This window comes from Bacillus rossius, chromosome 1, assembly GCF_032445375.1.
Source record: "Bacillus rossius redtenbacheri isolate Brsri chromosome 1, Brsri_v3, whole genome shotgun sequence".
In the NCBI taxonomy this organism is placed as follows: Eukaryota; Metazoa; Arthropoda; class Insecta; order Phasmatodea; family Bacillidae; genus Bacillus; species Bacillus rossius.
In genome coordinates, this window is record NC_086330.1 from 92,610,127 (window position 1) to 92,631,057 (window position 20,931).

Here is a 20,931-nt window from a genome sequence, read left to right on the forward strand (position 1 = left end):
TGACTCAAAACCAATTCTAGCACATGTGATTTTATTTATGTTGACTGAATATATAAAATTATAAATACTTTTTCACTTTTCACGTCACATACAATAATAACACAACAACGTATATTGTTACCAAAGACGCCCATAACTAGTTTTGTATAACGCAGTGATAAACTCTAGAAGGTATCGGGACCACGATTTTGAACCGATACTACGACTCGAAAAGATTGATTGTCATAGTGTCCACTTTAACAGCTTGTGGTATTTTGATTGCGTGCCATCTATTTTATGTCTCTGGCTGTAGGTAATATACAAGGCCACTAAACAAAAGACAGAACAAAAGACGAAACGTAAATAAACGTGTAGGAAAAATGTACTTTTTATTGTTTGAGGCAATGAGATTTAATAAACTTAACGAAATATCTGTAATCGTGATATGACGGAGTTAGATGAATTTTGTAATATATACAAATGTTTCCGTATTTCATCCTAAAATGTGTAACAAAATATTACACGGTAAAAACCTACTTAATTACGCCGGGATGTAAATAATCTGCAAGTAATCGTTAAGATAATCGCCGATTACGATTAATCGGAAAGTACCAATAATCGCAGATTACGATTCATCAGTATCTGCATCGGTGCACCATTACTTATAACTAATTAACTAATATAGATTTAGAAATGATGCTTGCTTGATATGTAAGACAACGATGCTCTTATCAAAGCTCCTTTCTTCAAAAACGTGCATAAATTATGGTTCAAGCCTAGACAATACACTTTTGCATATTAGTAAAGATTAGTATAAAACCATAATTTATGCACCTTTTTGAAGAAAGGGGCTTTGATAAGAGCATCGTTGTCTTACATATCAAGCAAGCATCATTTGGAAATCTATATTAGTTAATTAGTTATAAGAAAAATGAAAATAGCATTGAATCTTATGAGGTTAACGCAGGTTGCGTAGTGCCCCTAAAACACTGGAGTGGCTTTTTAAGTATACTTCAGTGTTGCCAGAAAATTCTGTGATTAACTTAAATGCTCAAAATGAGTACAATAAAGGTTATATATACTAATATTATAAAGTGATTGTTTGTTTGCTTGAACGCGCTAATCTCAGGAACCACTGGTCCGTTTTGAAAAATTATTTCAGTGTTGGATAGTACATTTATCGAGGAAGGCTATAGCTTATATTATATTATCAATAACATTAGGGATCTTTACTAAAAGTCCAATTTAGAATCAAATGCGTTGGAGGGGGTTAGATACAACATGCAGTACACGTACGGAGTGTGTGTTGACATTGCCGCAGGCGCATAGAAGTTTATTTCCTATTGCCTATTAGGACTGTTGCCACGCACTAGATGCCTTATCATTCTTAATTTTCCCATTCAAGTAAAAAACACCCGTGTGATATTAAAAACGAAGCAATCAGTACCTGCATAAGAGTTCAATTAGTATTTAAATACTTTTTATCACTTTAAATCGAAAACCTAAACTATTGTTTTTTTTTTCCTCTCTCTGTGTTTAATTTGTTTTTTATTGTCCTTTTTTTTTTCAAGTGTGTATATTTTACAGACTTAACTTCACAGTAGTGTTTCCTTATGTTATGCAGGATGACATTTTCTGAAAATTAGATCCCATGGGTGGTTAAAACCAGGCAACAGTGGGTACTTTATCTGCATGAGAACAGGATTTTGCAGTTGGCCCACGGGGTTGCCTCCTGTGGATTCACTGTGATTACAGTTTCATTTCTCCATGGCATGCCCATTAATCGATACCCTAATCGCTCGTACACGAATCGACACGTCTCGTAGTGTTTACCCCCTTCCACCAACCATGTGGAGCGGCCAACTCACACCTCAGTTGTGTTTTATCACCCTCCTTACAGTCCGGATTTGGCACCGAGTGACTATCACCTTTTCGCCACGTTGAAAAAGTGGCTTGGAGGACGATGCTTCAACACCAATGATGAACTGCAGAGCGCTGTTAAAACGTGGCTGAATAGGCAGGAGGCATCATTTTATGCAGAGGGTATTGGAAAGCTGGTGCATCGGTACGACAAATGCCTCAATCTGCACGGTGATTATGTGGAAAAATAGAGTAAAGATGTACGTTTCTTTTGACATTAAAATAATTTCCCAATTCATTCCCTTTTTCTATTACAGCCGATCGGAGGTTGAAAAAAAAAATAACCCTCGTATTTGGACCTCATCCTATCAAAATTCAAAGACATCGTAAAAATTTGTATAAGAAAAGACAAAAAACTGTGCAAGTAACGAAGTTTTCTAACTAAATTCATTTGTGAAATTGTGTACTGAGGCCATGTAATGATAACAAAAAACAATTTTTTTTGAAAAGAAATAAACAAAGGTAATTTAATAAACTCTTTTATTTCCAAATAACGTAGAACTCGACCACCGTAATGAAAAATTCCTAAAGAACATTGTTTGGCTTTTTTTGTTACGTTTCTCTGTGTGCTTAGCCGGGCCACACATACAACGTAACACTGTGACTAGTTGGTTTAGTGGTGGTTAATTTTAATTTTTTGAAATGAACTTAAAAAATATACATTGTATATATTAATAAGAATGTATTGATATATTAGAAACATCATTAGAAGCTGGTGAAAAACGAACCACTCGGAACGAGTAACAGGCGATTTGCCTAAAGTCATTTCGCCTAAAGGCGTTTTGCCTAGCGGCTATTTGCCTAAAGGAGTTTTCCCTAATGGAGTTCTGCCTAACGATGTTTTGCCTAAAATGTTACTATAATGACATAACCTCGTTTTGCCTAACGGCGTTTTTCCTAACCTAACGGCATTTTGCCTAGCAGCAATTTTTCTAACCGCGATATGGCTAACTGCGTTTTGCAGAACGTCGAATTGCCTATTGGCAACTAGCCTAACGACGTTTTCCCTAACTGGGGTTTTTCTAACAGCCTTTTGCCTAATGGCATTTTGCTAAACTGCATTTTGCCTAAAATTAGGCCAAACGTCTTTAGGCAAAACGACACATGCCCCCGGAACAACCATAAGAAATAAAATGGACATGCATGTAAATATTCACAATTTAATTTTTTGATATTCGACCTCTGAATGCGAATGGTTTGTTAATTGCTATTCGCAACTATTTGTGTTTACGAATATTCACACACCCTTAAATGTCTTATAATTCTTGTGATTTATATAAAACAAAAATTCCCTAATTGATAGGTCAAAACAATGTAGTGTTTGGTCATTTTCCCTAAAAAGCAGTTCAGATTACAGTTTTGATACTTTTTTTTATTTTTTTCTTATAACATCACATACTATGCTCTTACAGGGTGGCCAGCCAACCGGGAAATCGGGAAATACGGTAAATAGCCAGGATTTCTTAAAAAAACCAGGAATACCGGGAATCAACCAGGAATTTTTTTATGAAGTAACGGTTGCAATAACATACGGCTGTTAAATGATCACGTTCACCACCCGTCGAAGCACGACAGCGTGCTCGTGTGCTATATTTTGTGAAAGTTAATTTGTTCATATTGCATTTAAAAACTTTTGTAGTACGTAAGAAACCGTTAACAATTCAGACTTCCATACTTATTATGTTTCTGTATTCAAAAGCAACAGCATTTTGGCTGAAAACGTTGTTGTAGGGTGGTAGTAATTTCTCGCACTGCATGTTGGTAGCACTAGTTTTGTATGTATATTTGTTTCTACTTTGCGCTCATGTTGTTGCGTCACGGTATCACGGTATCTCGAGTTTTTTTAAAAAGTTTAGTTGTGCGGGACGTTGTTTTGAATTTTTTAAACTAACATGTAATTGGCGCAGACTATCAAAATGTGAACGAGTTCGGTCACCACGTACAATGACAAATATACGGAAGAGTTTGAATGGGTGGAGAAAGATCCAAAGTGCAGGACACACGCTATTTGCAATTTGTGTAATGTTATAATCAATATCGGTAGCATGGATGGGAAGAACAGCATTAGCCAGCCACGCAAGAGAGGCAAAACACGTGCGTTTGGTGTCAAGTAATTTTTGTGACGTGAGATTATAAATTTTTTGTTGGTGGTAGGTTTTGTTTTAAGCAAGTTCATTGATTTAATTTTTAAGCCTATAGTTAAGTTGTCTATTGTTTAACACCAATAAAACATCATATTGTGTGTGCTTTGTGTAACAAAAATGCAAATTGTAGGCAAATATTGATAAAAACCACCCTTGAAAAAACCTGGAAAAAACCAGGAATTTTATTATCCCAGAAGAGTGGCCACCCTGTCTTAGCAGCACAGTTTAATGCCTGTCAAACTATTCCTTATTTGTAAACTAAATACAAAACCTGTTAAATATTTTTAAATGTTATTTGAAATAATGAATGACATTTGCTGTTTACAGATGTTACAATTTATAATCTTCTGTAAAGGATGTGGCATTAATTTCACATACGTAAACTTTGTTTTTTTTTTATACTGGAATAAAATTTTAATCATTGAAATAAAATTAATGTATATGTTAGAACATTAATAAAATGTTTCAATAATATTTGTGAGAGAGCAAAAACAGTGTTATCCTTTTAACTGAATAAAACTTCTATTAAAACAAATGATTCCGGTAAGTTGGCTCGAGCTCTGATGAATCTGTAAAAATACTTGATGAATTAAACTGTAAAATCCAAGTTGTGATCAGACTAGTATGACTTATCAGATATGACCTGTGGAAAGTCCATTAGTCAAAGGTACACCAAATCACCTTATGAATTTGGCATCCCTATAGTGCAGTGTATTGGCCAATTCTTGTGATATTGTTTTATAGGAGAATAATTGACCAGCTTCCATTCCAATACCAGTATACTTGAATCCTTGAATGCCCTTGTAATTGTCGGATTTATCTCATTTCAGAATTGGAATTGACTTACTACTGGTACTCATTCTATTTTTCGTAAAATGGTTTATTCAGGTACATTTTCTGAAAATTGGCACAAAACTATGACATGCTAAAATTAATTTTACTTGGTAAGTTTTACCATCGGTGTACTGATAAGCATGTACCTTTGGCTTGCTGTAGTTGCTATACTGCTAAAATTCACTAGTTTTTCGGAGAGACATAATGTATGTTTTTGCTTCACGTTACTTTTTTGCAGGTACCACTTCTTTGGAGCCGATTTGATGGTGACAGGGTAGGAGTGTGTTCTTGTTAAGATCATAAAATGGTTTTTGAGCCTGAATGTTTTCAGCTCATCAAAGGTGAGTAGAATTTGTGTTCCTTTTCATTGTTAAAAGGGTTTTATTTCGTATTCTGTTAATTTTTTGAATTATTTAATGTTTTTGCATTGCAAAATTAAATAAAATGACTGATGTTTGATGTAATAAAAATAGTTTATATGGATTTATGATTATGAGAGACACGAAAAAGCAGTAGAGAAAGGCACATAGATTTAATCCCACAGATACTTCCTCGAATCTGAAAAGTCTAATCTCAAGCTGCATGGAATGGTATCTATTAGTAGGGACCTGAAAAAGTCACTTCTCACAAATTTAAAAAATTTCTTCATATTAAATGGTAAGAAATAACTTTTCATGAACGTTAAATATGTTTTCAAGTTCGTTTAGGTTAAGAATTTCTGGAACCTTATTAGATAAAAAAAATCCAGTAATATTTGTCTAGTCTCAAATATCCAAATTTTAGTTATTTTATAATTTTTTCTCGTCAACCTGATAGCTGTGATTGTACTAAAACTATGATATGCTGAACCATAGATGTGATACGTTTTCGTTTGACATTATGGTACATTACATGTTATTCAGTGTTACGTTTATAATATCTAAGGGTATTTACCTTTACACTTTACACACAAAAACTAGGGATGGGACGAATCCACATTTTGGTCGAATCCGAATCCTTGTTCGAATCCTCAGTGTTTGTCATTGAATCTCGAAATCCAGTCCCACACTAAACTTCACCACATGTTATTAAAAAAAATCACACATTTATTTAAAAAAATTACATAGGCCTATGTATTAAAAGAAATAACATGTGAATTTATAAAATTTTAAAATAAGCGCATAGTGTATACACCTGATATAAAATAGAGACAAATAACCTCAAAATCCACACATGTAAGTTTGCATCTGTCTAATTCTCTGTTTAATTAATCCTTCCTATGTTTTCAATAAAATACGTTTGTATAACAGACACCATTTAAAAAAGGTTATGTTTTATTCTGCAATGTTATATTATTGAAGGTTGGAAATGATCGAGTAGTTATGATAATTGACCAAATGCAGCGTAGTTTATCTTATGTATGTGCTATTTCCGTTACCTTTATAATATAGTTTAGGTATACAATTTTCTAGAGCTGGACGAACCACAGCAAAAAAATTTCGGACCGAACCGAACCTCATACAGAAATAATTATTTGAATTAAAATGAACCGACCACCAGCATTTTGGTCTTTAACTAAATGGTGAGAAAGAAAGGTTCTCCAGCCATATGTAAAATTAAAACATTATATAGCTTCACTTTATTAAAACATTGCAAAACATTTTATAAGTTAAGTTTATGCAATTAATAATGAAGGAAAGAAAACAGTTTAGAGATAATCATTTTGCATTTAATTTCTTTATATAAACACACACGCACACTTTTATTTTTATTTATTTTATTTATTTAAATTTGTTACATGCCCACCGACAGTCTTGAGACTTTAGAGGTGGGCACGACACAAAACAAGTACAACACAAAACAAGTAAAAACAAACACTATCACAATAGAGACAGCACAGGATAAACACAAAACATGAAAACAGAAATGATATAAATACCAAAAGGACAAGATAACATGACACATTACTTAGCGAAATGTTAATTACATAATTATTAAACTATACACAATATATAAAAAAAATGGATAATACAAAATATAACATGTGAGTAGAGGACAAGTTAAGAGGATAAATTTTTAAGTCTAGACAATTGATTATTATTGTGATTCCTAACTAATCTGTATATTATGTCATTAAAGTTATGTAGAGTACAATATGTTTGGTATAAACGAGAATTAAATTGTGGTATTTTTAACCCAGTGGTTTCTAGGAGATAAGTACAGTTAATTTTAGCGTTAAAACAATTTTCAACAAACAGAGAATCTAAATATACTCTACGTGCACCAAGAGGAGTTAAAGCAGGTGAAGGAAGGTTTTTTAAGTTTATTAAATTAATTAATTTTGTTTGTATACTTTCTAGTTTATTTGCATCGGCCGACTTGATGTCATTCCAGATTACTGAACAATATTCTAATTTGGACCTTATTAAGGCAAAATACAGGGAGAGAATTGAGTCTGAATTGGTAGCATAAAAAGTAATAAATTTGATCATAGCAAGGGTTTTGCGGGAAGACATGTATAAATAGTTTACATGATTATGGAAAAATAATTTAGAATCTAAAATAACACCAAGATCCTTAATTGTTGAACATTTCGTGATTACAGAGTTTTCTAAAATATAATCAAAATTAAGTGGTTGATATTTCCTTGTAAAGGATATAACAAATGTTTTGTGTTTATTTAGTGTAACCAGATTAAATTTACACCAATTGTTTACTTGGGAAATGTCATTTTGTAATAAAATACAGTCATTCTGTGTTATTATATTCCTAAATATTTTTTGATCATCAGCAAAAAGTACTCCTGTAGAATGGTTGAGAATTTGAGGTAGGTCGTTTATATATAAATTAAAAAGAAGAGGCGATAATGTACCTCCTTGAGGGACACCAGAAGAGATACTAAACAGGGAAGAATTGTGGTTATTAATTGTAACATAAAAACTTCTATTAGTTAAGTAATTAGAAAACCAGTTTGTAAAATTTTGCGTTAAACCAAAGTTAAATAATTTTTTAAGAAGTATAGAATGGTTCACAGTGTCAAAGGCCTTGGCTAAATCAAAATAACAGGCATCCACTTGCCCTCTGTTGGTAACCTCTCTGTGTATAGGATTTAAAAAAGTAAGCAAGTTAGTGGTGGTCGATAAACCTTTCCTAAAACCATGCTGACTGTTCGATAAACTGTTCTTAAGCTGGAAATTTAAAAATCTAAAAATTATTTTTTCAAATATTTTAGAAAAACCATTGAGTAGAGAAATAGGCCTATAATTGTTAACATTCTGTTTAGAGCCTTTTTTGTGGATAGGTATCACCTTAGCAGTTTTCCATTTCTCCGGGAAAACAGAGGATTGTAAACTAAGATTAAAAATATGCAGCAAAAGAGGGACTAATAATTCAGAGCAGCCTTTTATAATGAAATTAGGTATGGCATCAGGACCAGTAGATTTGGATGATTTCAACGATTTTATGCCCCATAATACTAAACATTCTGAGATTGTGGGCACAGGAATAGATACTAAATGTATATTGTTTGTCACAGGTTGTTGGATACATGTAGAAGGTTCGTAGACACTGGAAAAGTATTTAGCGTAACCATTGGCTAGTTCAGCGGGATCATTCGTGATAGTTCCATTAATTTTTAGAGAATGCTATTCATAAAAACCATCTTTCATTAGTTTGACATATCGCCAAAATTTTTTAGGGTTAGTTTTAATATAATTATTGGTATTTCGAGTCCATTGAATTTTGTCTCTTTTTATTAAATATTTTACTAATTTACGATAGTAAGAGAAAAGTGAATAGTAATACGTGTTGTTGTTTCTTTTATAAAGCTTATGGAAATGCTTCTTTGACTTTAATGCTTGAATTAACTCACTGGTAAACCAAATTGGAAATTTAGATGATTTTTTGTTTGTCATTGGAATAAAGATATTCATATTATCAACTACGCAATTGGTTAGTTGGTCAACAAGTTCATTTACATCCATAGAATTATAAAAATCTGACCAGTCATGATTTTTGATGGAATTGAAAAGACCGAGAAAATCACCTTTCTTATAGTTTCTAAACGTTGATGTAATGTTGGAACTGTTTTTGAAGGACTCAATCTTGATGTTGATGTTTAATGCTGGATGATAAATATCTTCTTTGATAAGAACATCATAAGCCTTCGTCACTGAACACAGCTGTAGATTGGTTAAACACAAGTCTAAAAGATTTATATGAGTTTGAATATTGTTGCACTGTTTTAGACTATGTACAGATATAAAGTTAAGTAAATGGCGCATGAAGAAGTTCCATCTAAATTTCAAAAAGACTATCTTCCTTTTTCAGTGTACACTAACCTTCATTTAATAAAACATAATATTATAAAGATGACGAACATTCAGCATAAGGCCACATAACATATTTTTGTGGTAGACATAACCTAACATTTTTAATAAGTAAAACTTTTCAATAGGACATTAAAAAAAGTCAAATGTGAATTAAGTTACCTATCTCAGGGTGGCCACTCACCGGGAAAACCGGGATTTATCAGGGAAATCACGTTGATCGGGAATTATCAGGGAAATGTCAGGGAATTTTTTTAATAACCGGGAATTTTTTGTGTCATGTATATTTCCCTGCCAACCATTACGGATTTTCCGTAATTATTACGGATTTAACACAATATTACGGAAATACGGAACATCGCTGGTTTATTACGGAAACGAGGCTTTGTGCTGCTGGGTAATGGAAAAAAAAAATCCGTTTATGGTGTGCGTGTTTCGTGAACGCAGTTTGAATACATCACGTGATTGCGCAGATAACGGAACTGATAAATGTGCGCATGTACTGTCGAAATAAGTAGATTAATTGTTGTGTTTTGTAATAGAAATGGTACGGTATTACGTCCGTTGTACGATACAACTAGTACATATTCTCGGACTTTTCGTCTGTTAGCTACTTACATCACGATAATTTTTGTATGGTACTTTGGCTAACCTGTCTTGTGTTATTTTCTTTGTTGAAAGCCATTTTTTTTACAAAGTGTTTTTGTCGTGTGTACAGACGTGAAACCTTTTTATGTCGTTCGATAGTGTTGTGTTCTTCAGTGCCGGTTGTAGAAATGAAGCGTGTGACAGAACAATGTGTATCTGAGTCAAAAAAAGAACGTTATTCTTCAGAACTTTCGACCAAACTATATAAAAGAATGGTCATGCTTGTCATCTTCAAATGTTGTGGAACGCCACGCTTTTTGTAATGTATGCACGTGTGACTTTTCGATTGCGCATGGTGGAAGGGATGACTGAGGACGGCATATTGAATCAAAGAAACATGCAGAACATTTTAAAGCCGTGACGAGCAATAAATCTATATCGTCGTTTTTCGCTACATCTGAAGAAACGAAAGTAACAAACGCAGAGTTATTGTTTACAAGTTTTTTGGTAGAACACAATTTACCGATAGCAGTAGCCAATCATTCGGGTAATTTGTATAGAGCTATGTTTCCGGACTCAAAAATTGCACAGAAATACAGCTGTGCGAGAGCAAAAACATCTGCCTTAGTGGAGTATAGGCTGGTGAAACTAAATTGAAACTGTTGAATTTTTAGTAAGTTGACCATTTGCTTTAGCTACAGATGGGAGTACTGATTGTAATGCAGTGAAGATTTATCCATTAGTTGTTTCACAACTAGAAATGTTACACTTCAAAAATGAATTAAAGAACAGTTATCAAAAGTTGTGTGAAAAAAATGTTTGAGCACTCGCCACTGAAATACCCCATTACATAAAACAAAACACAGACTGCATGTCATTGAACGGGACGCTATAATGTAAAGTGACATATTTAAAATGTATTTGTTATTTAACGAACTTCCGTATATATATAATGAAGAAAATACAGCAGGGTGCTAAAATATGAGTAATCTCTTTCTATAATATATTTTTTCATCAAAAGTATGTTTTTTTTTTTTTTTTTTTTTTTTTGTAATTGTAAATATCAGAGAAATTTTGAATTTTTAATCAGGGAAATCAGGGAAAAATCAGGGAATATTTTTGGTGACTGTGAGTGGCCACCATGTATCTACATTACAAAACCCGCTGACTGCAGTTAGTTGCTGTTTTTTTGGAAGAATGCTGCTCGTCAGAAGAAACTTAAGACATTTTTTGGTGTGGTTCTGGGTCATCTGGGTTATCATTATCTTTTCTCCATTTGGAAAACTCACCTCAAGAACAATAATATTGTAAATGTAATGTAAGAAGTGTGGTTATAGAAATTTGCGTCGGAAAAAAGAAAACATGAGAAATAAAGATGGCTGCCGCGACTACGCTAGTCAACTTAGTACCGTACTGTAAAATTTACTGGACCAGTACTTTTAATACATAAGATTAAATTAATATTTTCACTACCTGACTGTTATAACCAAAAGGGCCAAAGAAAATAAATACATCCCAGTAATTTAAAATACGTAATTTACGTAATCATTTCCTAGTTCCTACCGCATTTGTCTTGTGTTAACTTGATCACGTTAGTTTTGCCGAAATACGACAGTTCTTGTACATGCGCTTTAGTTTAACGTATGGGGTACGCAATCTTTGGTGATTTTACAACACTTCTCGTACACGCACTATAGTTAAAGGTATAATATACAATAATTTGGCATTTGTACGATAGTTTATATTACGTAGTACGAGAAATGCATACAAAATTCTCTAAAGTAAACAAAAAACAAAGCGCGCCTAAATGGAATAAATGCTCTGCGAGTTATGCGATGATTAATATTTTTTTTTATTTTGTCTGCGTTTGAAACTGTTGAGGCGACGATTATGCGATGAAAGTCTGAATATTACAAGTAATGTAATTTAGTTGTGCAGTTTTGAGAATGGTCTCAAATGGGGGTTAGAAAATTAGAAAAACGTAATTTTTTTTAAGTGGACGTTCGGTTTTTTGAATATATTTTAAGAGGTTTCGAACCGAACGTAAGGGTTCGGCTCTGTTCGAAATTTTCGAACTTCACCTAGCACTACAATTTTCAAATACGGTACTAGGTACCTAAAACTCTTAAAAACCCACCTCGAATCCCACCTCGGATCCTCTGAATCCTCGAATCCATAGGATTCAGTATATTCGACTAATCCAAGATTCGAAAATCCCATCTCTAATAAAAACCCTATTAATTGTTGGACTTAGTGCATTATCATGTGTTAACATTTAATTAATATCAGTATTTTATCAAAAATAATTATATTTAACTAACATAGCTACTTTAAAAAGATTGTTTAGTTAAGGGACAGATAATGTTAAAAACATTTTTGTTGTGTTTACATCACCAAAGTTTAAGTTAATGGTCGTATGGTTTACCGTGGCACAAAAAAATAGTAAGTAGTTTACAATTAGGTGTGACAGACCATTTAAACATATCAATAATTTGGTATTTCAATTTATTTTTTGAATTATATCAATACAGATAAAGCATCGGTAGGGGTAGTCAAATTTTGTTAATGACAAAATCGCGAAATCACTTGCACATGATGTGTAATACAAATAACCTTAACGTTAATATACTGCATTTCGTTTTAACGAAATTTGCTGTGATGTGCGAAATCCGTAGTTTTTCACGAAATGTGGCAAAATCGCTATATTTGCCCAAAATTAAGTTTTTTTATCGCAAAAAATCACGTTGAATCATTCTAGAACCTGCACAAAACGTTTATTATTTCAAGAGGTTATATGTGAGATGCCATCTTTGCTTTTGTTTTTCTCTAGCACCCATAAGAGTAGAGAGTGGCAATAAACATAATTTTAGCTATTGGTGGACAAATCACAGATGGCGTTGTTAGTTAAGAGTGTTGGAATGTTCTATGATTTTATTTTCACGAGTGCCTGTCTGTCAAGTTTAAGTTCTTTATTTCCGAGTGTATGCAATATGTATCTCTTCCGCATTCTATGATAGTTTTCCGTTTAAGTTTTTGTTGTATGTTCGTCATGTTACCGTGGTCACTTTGGATAAACGTATAAAACGTATAAAATGAAAGTTGTGAGTGTTTTTGAAAGAGCTAAAGAATATGACAATGAAGGATTTTACGTGTTCAGTAAAGAAAAAGGCATCATGATGTACAAGTCGACTGGAAAAGAAGACACCTGTGAAAAACACTGTAAATTTTGAGCATCTCACAAGGTCAACGAAGATAGGTGTCAAGAATCGGGTTCTGGAACTAAGCGTCAAGTTACTCTAGAGGAAAATATCTCTATTCACAAGAAAACGAAGAACGAGAAAACTAAACTGGCCAAAGATACAGTTCGCGCTTTTGTTAAAGCGAATATACCACTTCAAAAACTTAACCACCCAGAAATAAGAGAATGGCTGAATGAATATGTGAAAGGCAGGTGAAACTAAACTAAAAGTTGGTACAGATTGATTTAGTTTGACCCCTCTTCCTTAAAAAAAATATATATATAAAAAATCCCAAAACACTTCAATTTAGTGTTACAAATATTCCTCTGTGGGAAAAGGCGCACATACAAAATTCATACCAATTTCGGAAAAATTACCATTTATTGTTTATATATAAAGCCTGAGCATTGATGCGGTAGCCGCCACATTGTTATTAGTTTACATCACATTTTCCATCTATTTTATCAATTAAGTGTCTCATAACATGATCCTGTATTACATGATGCTTATTTTTTTAGCAGTGGGGAGGTGCACAGCGCCGATGCGTTTTGCACAATAAAAAATTAAAATATGTAAAAAATTAACCTGATGTAGTTTATTTACTACGCAATTTTTTTACGTCAGGTTTAGCACAGAACGTGCCTCCCCACTGCTTAAAAAAAATGTACATACATGGAAACAAATATCAACATGGCGGCTGCTGCATCAATGCTTAGGCTTTATAATGTAAACAATGAAAAGTTATTTCTCTGAAATAAGTAGAAATTTAGTTTTTTTTTTTTTTTTTTTTTTTTCCTTTTGCTATAAATGCACACACATTACGCACTACGAACCTGCAGTCACTGAAGATGGAGGAAGAAGAGAAAATAAAACTGGTAGTCAAGGACCAACAAGTAGTTGTGCTGTGTGATGAAACCATAAACCGAAGAGGAGAATGTGTCTTCGTTGTTTTGTTTAAAGTTCTCTTGGCTATTGGTGACTCCAAATTGCTGGTTGCTGGAGTGAAAGTGCTCAGTAATGCTAATTCAACAGAATTTACACAAGCAGTAGTGGAGACATTAATTAAATATAACGTGAAGTATTAAAATGTTTGTGGTATCTGATTCTGCAAAATATGTGAACATTTGTGCACAATTGTTGACAGTGTTAGTGGGTGAGAACATGTACATTCAGTGCTGGGCACACAAACTTAATTTATTTGGGAATGTTTGGTTTACAGAACGAACCACGTTAAACGAATGTGTAGTGAAGGCAAAGATGGCATTCCTGAACACCAGGAAGCGGAAACATAACTATATGGATTTCCTAAAAAAATCTTCTGTTGATCCAAAGCTGTTCCCATCACCTGTTTTGACCCGGTGGAACTCATGGTTTCACTTCAGTGACTTATCTTGATAAGTACAGTTAAACCCTGATTATCCGTTTTCCAATGGACCATGAGTAAAAAACAGATAATCCAGGAAATCCTACAATGTGGGAACACACTCTAAAGTTACCAAATGCACAATGTATGTACTATTGCAAAAACTTTCAGTGAATCAGTTAGGTATTTCCATAAACTGACACCAGCAGCACACTGTATATACACTTTTCATGGGGACAAAGTAAAAAAGTGTAAAAAGCGGGAAAGTGTAAATAAAGGGAAAAGTAAGAAATACGTTAAAGTTAATTAAAATACAGTCGCATCCTGCAGCGTTCATAACAAATGCGGGCTACATTACACATACGCATTGCACCACAGTAAAAAAAAATTTAAATAAAAGGGCCGCAAATTGGACATTTACCGTCAATAGCGCGCCGTGCGCGGAGAAAGGTCATCGTACACAATCAGCTGTTATAGCGCGACGTACCCGCCGACTGGCTCTCTCTGTTGTCTGAGCTGCGCATGCGCAGTATAACTCACTCAACGCTCCGCCCAGACTCGTGACGTTCCATCAGCAGTCAGCCAATAGATGCGAGCTTAGCGGAAAAACATATAAGCTCCACCACCCGTGTACCAGTTTTGTCCAGTTCTAATACCAGTTTATTGGTATACGCACCAGTTTTCTCGCTGCCGTGACGTGTGCAAGTTTACGTTCACCTTGATTTCTTGATACCAATAATTAATTATTTACGATCCCCAGATATAAATGGTTAGTTTAAAAAATATGCGTCAACTGTACAATACTTCCGAAATTATAAAATACGTTTAAAACAGTTACCAAGACTCCGCTCATTTTATCTAGTGAGGTTTATGTCTCGTACCAGTATTTCGGCTAAGTTGTGACATAAATATAGTAACAGAACGTTTATACATTCGTGAGTTTACGTTTTTCCCGAGTACATTTTAGATTGCCTCCTGCTATAACTACTCGGACTTTTACATGCCTAGGCTTAAATTATTATATGTTTAGAAATAAAAGCAACTTTTCATGTTATAAAATATGTTTATTTTGCGATTTAAAATGTTCACTGCCGACTATAAAAGTTAATTTTTTCACAATGTTTTTAGGCCTACTATCGTTGTTATGTGATGTAAATAGCGGGATGGATTAGATTTTTGAGACGTAATTCGCGTGAAAGTATTGTATTGGATTAAATGGGAACCAAACGGGACCTGAATATAGTGCAAATAACGGGAAAATGTAAATAACGGTAACGTAAATAAGGGGTTTCACTACTTCCTCAATTTTTAAATGAACAAAATGTGTCATCCACTGGGATGTTTGATGCCTGAACTTGCTGGAACCAAGAAAACAAAACTTTCTCAAGCTCACTGTATTTCGACTGTCTTGCCATTTTCCGTTTTTTTGAAGACTGGCCGAACTGACTTGCTTGTTTCCGAATCTCATTTCTTCTAGCGAAGATAGAATTAAGAGTCGATGGAGGAATACCATAGCGCTTTGCCAAATCAACCCGTTTTTCGCCTGGATTTTTTTCAACGGCATTTATAATTTCTTAACGCTCTTTAATGGTTTTAACCTCTTTTGTAGGCGGGTACATATCAATGAACCTTTACAAATTTCACACGTGCATTTAGTTAAATGCGTAAAGCTAATTTACCGTAAACAAAGAAAATCTCGCCGGCCAGCCAGGGAAACGCTAGGATGAACAATTTCGTCTATGTTTCTCGCAGGATTTCACTGCCGCTAAATAGAAACGTGTTTACGTTGGGCTAGTATGTACAGTATATCGACCACGGTTGTGTCGATTATTGCACAAAGCAAGAACTATCGTGCGAGCGTTAGCTTTCGTCTGTTTTATCGAAGTTGGTGAACCTGTTAGCAACAGCGTCATGCTCACTTTATTCGTTTTCTTTTAGTAATGGCCGCCATATGTAAATATTGGTATTGCGTGTCGTGTAGACACGCGTAAACTAGAATATTTCTCGGGAATTTGAATGTGAAATCGGTAAAAAGCCTGTAAAGTTCAACCCGTTAAACCGGGTTAAAAAATATTCGTAAACGATGGAAACGGGATTTTTTTAACATTGTTCTTGCGGGATTTTTTCAACATTGTTCTTGCGGGATTTTTTCGGGACCACGGACATTGAACAATAAAACCGGGAAATTCTACAATACGGGAACGAATAAACGAGGTTTCACTGTACCTAGTTCATCTTGTTGGATTTTTTAGACAGCAATATTTTGATGGTGCTGATGCTACAGAGTACTTCATAAGCTTGAGCAACGATCAGGTTTTAGTTTTGCAATGTGTGGCAAAATTTGTAGTAGAGTATTGCAAAATAAACTGTTGATCTGTTGGAATGTCTGGAAGGTTCATCATATCCATTCGCTCACAAACTGTGTGCAAATCTGTCTGATTTAAAGACAGAGTTCAAGCTTGTCAGTGACAGAAATTTGGTTGGAGAGGCAGCACAATTGTTAAATTCTGCTGCATGTCTAAAAGCTGCAACAGGAACGAAATTTGCTGTGACTGGCCAGAAATCTTTTCTAAAACTGTCATCATTGATGGGAGGGGATCCTGCAAAATCATTCTTCGAGAACATAGGTTTCTTGTTCAATCCACAAAAAATAATTTCAACAGGTCCAGAAATTGATGCAGTGAACTTGCAGAATCTAGTCCAAGCTGTGCCTTTACTTCGAGATCTCACATTTCAACAGTTTTTGGAGGGCTACGCAGCAACAAAACATGCCGTTCTGAAGTCTGAAATTGGGATAGTAGACATGCTACGAGTATTACTGTCGTTGAAGAATGACTTTCCAGAATTCTCAGACTGCGATCAAGTGTCTCTGGCTTCCAGTGTCCAATGTTGACAGTGAACGTGCCTTTTCAGCGTACAGCAACATAATGAGTGACAAACGCACATATTTGGGGGCGGAAAACAGGGAAATAAAGTTAGTAATGTGTGTTGGTGGGGACTAGTTTGCAGGAATATATAATATCTGATTTTCAGAGATAGTCGAAATGGACTAGAGCCACTAATGTTTCTGATCAGTTTCATATTTTTTTGTATGTAATCTTGAGAATTTTAATTACAAATACAGCGTGCTAAATTTTAGATGTTTGTACATGTTGTACTTTAAAACATTGTTTTTGATAAATTTTAACCAAATAAAACAATGATTCCATCAAATTTATATATCTGTATAAAATTATAATGACTAAATATTTATTTTTTCTAACTAAACAATTTTTTTTCACCGAAATAACTTTTTTATTCACCGAAATGGGCCTTTTTTATTTACTATTTTTCATTGGCCCTAAGCAATGGCTTAAATACAGTAGAGCACCCTGTACCCGGAATGGTCGGGACTTAGACTATTCCGGATAGTAGAAAATTCCGGAAAGTAGAAATTCACAATAAGGCCCCCTAATTGTAGATGAGGATGGCAAGGGGGGTGGGGGTAGGGTGATGACAGCTACATCCGGTGGTGTGACCTTGCCACGGGCACGCTTATCAGACCTTGCCTAGAAGCACGCTACAGCTACGTGACTGTACCATGATGTCCGCGCGAAGCAAGCAGACGTAGGCGAGACGTTTGACATTCATTGAATTGTGTTACAATTACGTAATTTACATACAGTTTGTTCAGTGATTTGGTGTATCCACATGTTGCATAAATAAAATATAAAATAATAACACATTGTACAGTTAGGTACGGTACATTACAAATAAAAAAACACTTACCATGACCCACTGTAGGCTACACATGTCCCGCGAATAAAAAAAATAATGTTCTAGAACTTAGATGAACTGCATTGAATTAATCACTGTATACGGCCCCACTTGTCTGTTTGTAAGAAACATTGTTTAACAGTCGCATTAATTTAAATTTAAAAAGCTAAACAACAAATTACCTAAATCGTCACACATTGTGAAAGACAGGAGAAGTTAAAGTTAATCACTGTCACTGTCACTCTGAACGTAACTGTTTACGTTTGTGCCACTGGTGCCAGGTGTTGGATCGTCAATGTTCTCACTCGTAGTTGAAGCAGTTGTGGAAACAGGGGCTTTTTTGAACATGTCACTAATGCGTTGTTGCCGCACACGTTTGTGCTTCTCATCAGTCAGCTGTTTTTGAAGCATATTCAAATGCATAATTTGCTGGTCGTTGATATAACTTCGTTGCTCTAGGCCAGCTATTAATCATTCAATGTGGTGAAGGCACTCATCTTGCGAGATTTTCTCCTGTGGTTCATCTTCATCGCTACTGCTTTCATTGTTTCCGTCGTCTTTGTTACACTGAGCAGAGTCTAATATCTCCTTATCTGAAAAGTGATGCACAACGGGAACATTATCATCAACACATAATCCATTCCACAACGTTTTGTTCTTGCAATTGTAAGTCTTCTAGTTCTGGATTTGTTATGTTCTTGGCATACTCCAGCAGTTCGTTCACGTTTTTTTGTTCAAAACCTTTGAAGTCTGCTTCATTTCCCTTGTTATGAACCTCGTCACGATAAACCAAAGTCGGCCACAATTTAAACCATGCCTTGTGAAATGTTGACGCAGGCATACCTTCCCATGCATGTGCTAGTGACCATATGACATCCTTTATGGTGTATTCCTTTTTAATTTCTGAGATTGTTTTGCCGCCATTCAGATCAGATAAAAAGTGCTTCATTAACTCCGTGCGATAACGACATTTTAGGGAGCGTAATATTCCCTGATCTTGCGGTTGGATTAGTGCAGTGCAGTTAGGAGGCAGATACATGACAGAAACATTATCCCTGTCTAGTGTTTAAGCTGCAGGATGCGCGGAGCAGTTGTCTAGCACAAGGACAATCTTGCAGTGCGGGTCTAAGTCTATCTTGTTACAGTGTTGCCGGCTCTGGCGCACAAAACTGTCAAACCATTCTGTGGTTATTGCAGATGTTATCCACGCGGTTTTTGTAGCTCGGTATTTAACGGGTAACACTTTAACACCTTTTAGCGCCCTTGGGCGCAAGCTTTTGCCAATTACGAGTAGCTTCAGCTAATGGGTACCGGCAGCATTTGAACAACCAAGCACGGTCAATCTGTCTTTAGAATCTTTCATCCCACTGTGAGGATTATCTGCAGTGCACAGCGTGCTTCGAGGCATACAACGCCAGTACAAAGCAGTCTCGTCCGCATTGTTAACTTGTCCAACACATATTCTGCGAACTCAACAACAAACTTTTCCGCCGCCGCTGTATCTGCAGAAAGCTTTTCACCGCTAACTTTGAAAAAATAAATTCCATGGCGTTTTTTGAATTTATGAAGCCACCCTAACGAATAGTCACAATCGTATGTTAGATTCAGTTCGGCATGAAACATTTTTGCCTGTTCTATCAGCATCTGTCCAGAAATGCTAACACCTTCACTTCGCCGCAAACGAAACCATTGATAGAGAGCATTATCAAGGTCGCTACATTTATTACCCTGCATTGTTTTTCTGTTTTTGATTTCTCTCTTCGTATCACTGTCCGAATAAAATTTAAACAGTTCATTCTTTTGTTTCTTTATGTCGTAAATCGTCAAAATGCCGACATCATACGATTGGCTGAGATTTTTAAACGAAGTCCCACCATCTAGTTTCTTGAGAATCTTAACCTTTTCTTTAATGGTAAGAACTTTTTTCCTTCGTTTACTACTCTTTTCCTCATCACCAGGAAGTTTATGTTTTGAAAACATCACGTGTCTGCAGGAACGTACATACTAGCGATCGCGCACCACAAGCAAGACTGACATTGAACGCACACAATACACCACTCCCCCTCCCCTACAACGCGTTATCACGGCGCGTTCACGTGTAGGCGGGTCCGCTGCCGCAAATTCCTGATATGCGCTCGACGCCCGTGCACTGCAGTCGCGAGACCGGAAGCCTTGGCTTCCATCATAACTCGCTGAGTGTTTATAAAATCAAGTGCACCCTGACTGACTAGACGGGGCGTGAACTGCGCAAACAATCGGTATTTACTTCCGCGGGAATAATATATATTATAATTCATTTAAAAATATATACATTTTTTTAAATTTTGTAAATTTTTTTTTAACTCTCGGAAAACATCCGGATAGTAGAAATTCCGGTAAGTAGAATTACGGATACAGGATGCTCTACTGTATATCAATATTTTCTATGTATTGTATAATAAACGTTTGCCCTTGCTTTACTTTTTATAAAAAAATTATTTAGGTAAATGCTTTATTGAGTTCTTTTACGTCTAAGCTAATATAAAGGAACTACCAAATACCAGTTCTCTCTAATAAAAGTGAATATACAGGGTTCCCAACGACCGGGAAAACAGGGAAAATTCAGGGAAATTGAAATGGGTCAAAAACACAGGGAAAACTCAGGGAAATTTGTTGTGCAGCAATCACAGTGTGTGTGTATATATATTTATATATATTGATTAATACATGTATCACAAGCACATTTTTTCTTAAAAACATAATCGGAAAGGGTTTGGTTCACCATACAGCTGTGACGTGCCGAATTTCATGCTAAGCGGCCC

The 20,931-nt window shown here is 35.1% G+C and overlaps 1 protein-coding gene across 9 annotated transcripts in view; it reads left to right on the top strand.

Moving 5' to 3' along the window:
• LOC134540035 (hrp65 protein-like) overlaps nt 1-20,931 on the top strand; it is a 286,028-nt gene that overhangs the window by 246,998 nt on the left and 18,099 nt on the right. For all 9 annotated transcript variants that reach the window (XR_010076400.1, XR_010076399.1, XR_010076397.1 and 6 more), the window contains exon 15: nt 5,116-5,218. The gene's annotated coding sequence lies outside the window, so the exon portion shown is untranslated. The remainder of the gene's footprint in view (nt 1-5,115; nt 5,219-20,931) is intronic.